This window comes from Rhinopithecus bieti, unplaced genomic scaffold, assembly GCF_001698545.2.
Source record: "Rhinopithecus bieti isolate Rb0 unplaced genomic scaffold, ASM169854v2 scaffold_2435, whole genome shotgun sequence".
In the NCBI taxonomy this organism is placed as follows: domain Eukaryota; kingdom Metazoa; phylum Chordata; class Mammalia; order Primates; family Cercopithecidae; genus Rhinopithecus; species Rhinopithecus bieti.
Genome location: NW_016803909.1, coordinates 393,706 through 396,761, shown reverse-complemented (window position 1 = coordinate 396,761; position 3,056 = coordinate 393,706). Strand labels below are relative to the sequence as shown.

General features: G+C 33.2%; 1 pseudogene; it reads right to left on the bottom strand.

Annotated features, from left to right (window-relative positions):
• Positions 1 to 2,790: 2,790 nt before the first annotated feature.
• Positions 2,791 to 3,056, bottom strand: part of LOC108519484 (40S ribosomal protein S3a pseudogene) — a 3,817-nt pseudogene continuing 3,551 nt past the window's right edge.

The window sequence follows — 3,056 nt, the reverse complement described above, 5'->3', positions numbered from 1 at the left end:
TTCAATAGAAGGCACAACTAATTACATAAAAGATACATAGAGTCCGCATTTGCTTTCCTTAGGCATAGGAATTACACTGGCTATTTCCATAGAGGCAGTATTCTCCTAGACCTTCTCTATAGATGCCAATTAGAAGATTAGCATCTTTTCTCTCTCCCTCTTTGCTATTAAATAGTCACACAAAAGCTGAGCTGACAAATTACTCCCTCCATGGTGCTCGACAAAGACAGACAATAGATCATCATCATTTACTATACTCGAATCCTATTAATCACAGATTAATGAGAACATGTCTAGTGGGGAAGAAATTACCAGAATGTGGGCCTGTTGGCTTGTTACTCATATAACATCTGCTCAGGCTTTACCTTTAGTGTCATGTCATCTTTTATCACATTGAAATAATGTTTGCTCCAGAAACATAATTAAGATAATGGAGCAAATTCAGAGCCCTTCCCTTAATAATTAAAGAACCAGGGTTGTATTTCTTAGTTCAGTGGCTTTTAAAAAAACTAATTTCCCTCTGTTCTTGATTATTTCCTTTTTTCTTTTGCTCATAATGAACTATCAAATCTTGGAGCTTTTTTCTTTCTGTAAACTATGATTAATCCTTATACCCAAAACTAGGACAAAGTCAGAGTTTGAGTTCCTTTTTCTATTGAGATAAAATTCGTACGATATAAAATTCACCATTGTAACCACATTAAAATGCACAATTAAGTGGGATTCCTTTTACAATTTGAAACATCCTAAACTCAAACTAATTCTTAGAACATCATATACACTTTGTAAGGATCATCAAATACTGTATTTATTTTCCTTAACACTCATCTACAATGTACTTTTATTTTTAAATAATCAAATACTTTTATTTTTAAAATCTGGGGTTTTACCAATGTTTTAGTTTTTTATACTTAAGCTAATTATCTGCTTTACTTTAAAGCATAGAAGTAGAAATTTGGGTTCAAATATTTAATATTCTGGAGGTCTCCTATCCTCTTGTTGCAACAAGGGGTAGAACTAGGGGAACAAATATAAAGATAAGTTTAAAAATAAAAAGCAATGGCATCTATAATCAGCTGCTTAAAAAGTAAAAAGTCATAATTCATGATTATAAAACTGAAAAAAGTAATGGCTTGGGTTAAAAAATCTAGAATATATATTTGTTACTCTTGGAAGGCTGTGGTGATGACTGCTCGGGGCTGGATAAGCTGAGATCTAAGGCTTTGTGATTAAGCCGTGATTCAGCACCACGGGAATAAAAACAGCTCCACAACCAAGAGCTGGCAAGCACTAGTTCAGGAAGCAGGGAGGAGGATTGCAAAGAGCTTCTTAATTAAATTTTAATTATTGCTAATTAGAACTACTGTTTTTTTAATATCCCCAACAAGGAAGACAAGAGTTGATCTTGCCTTTTTATTATTCTGCTAATTAGTTTCCCAACAAGAGGTTTGAAAGGGCAGTCTCTGCTTTGACAGTATAAAAGTTGTTAGCTGAGCTCAGACCTGCAGATAAATCTCATGCTAAAGTTTGAGCATTAGTATTCCCAGGTAGATATTTTCTGGTTCTAAGATTTTATTACAAATATCTGAGGGAATGAATTGTCCCTATCCACTATTTAAAGAAATCCGTAGTTTTCCTGTTGTTTATCCTGTCTACTTTGTCTTCATACAAGTATCAAAGATTTTGCTTAATTATTAAAATAGTGAATCCTCTACACACATTAATGAGGTAAACTTTATGCCTTTTTGAATTGTTAAATGTTAGCGATGATCTCTACCTGATTGTAAAGAACAATTAGATGTACACATAAAAAGTGACTGCTAGTTTTCTCCAGCAGTGAATTTAATGCTTTGCAATAGGTAACAACAACAAAAATCGAAGTTCCTGCTCTGAAGAGCTCCCAAGCTCTATTAAATACCATTTAAGATGAAATGCCAACTGTTCCAGGTAAACCACACTTGAGATTGCAAAGCAGAAACCCTAATTGTAAACTTGAATTCATAATCCCAGAAGGTTCCCAAGACCCATTAGCATTATAGCCCTCTGCAAAATATGAATTCTATTTTGTAAGTGCACACATTTCATAATTCTTCTCCCAAGATAATAAAGATAAGAGTTCTGAGCTAGTGCAACTCCCTGTGTTAATTACAATAAAATCCAACAAATGAAATTACATTTTTGGAATCAACAGCTTTTGGCCAAGCAAACCCACATGCCTTGACAGCCTTCCTTTGCAGTTGGAGTTACTTTAACACATGTGTTTGTTTCCTCACCTTTTACAGACACAAGAGCCCTGTGATATGTTAATTCACACCAAATTCTAATCCTTTCCCTTGTCTTTATCTTTCCAACTCAATGACATGATGTGTCAACACCTTTCATATTGGGAAGAAAAAATGCTTAGACAAAATTTTATTTCTACTCACTTTAATTAAAATTACAGAAACTAGAAAACAAAGTGTAAGTAAATTAAGGCATTGCCTTTCAATGCCATTCACCATCTGCCCTGTCAATATCCACTCTGATCTGAATTATTCTAAAAAGTCATCTGGGTCTTTCCTACTTTGATTAGTCAATTAGCCACATCTCACATTGGTTTAAAATGTGTTTTTTCAGGTCAGTAAGTTACCCTCACAACCTTAGAGTAGCTGATTTGCCAATAAATAAAGACTGCTGAGATTTTTCTATTAATATGCAAAGATTTCTGCTGCTTTTTTCAGCTTATTCTATATTTAAACATGATGTAATACTTATAGAACTTTTCCCTTTAAAATAATAAACATTATAAAATCATCTTTCTTTTCTCCACAAATAGAACTTTTTATTTGCCACTATTAAAAGTCTGAACTTTAAACAGATTCTAGGACCAGTGAGTTCATGTCCATCAGCTCATTCAACTTTGGCACCTGTCTCATGTCCAGTAGCTTTCTCAGAACTACTGCCTTCACCATGAAGCTCTGTGAGTTTTCCCAATTCAAACGTGGGCTTCTTTAGCATTTTTATTTTATTTTATTTTATTTTATTTATTTTTATTTTTTTTTATTTTTTTTTTTTTT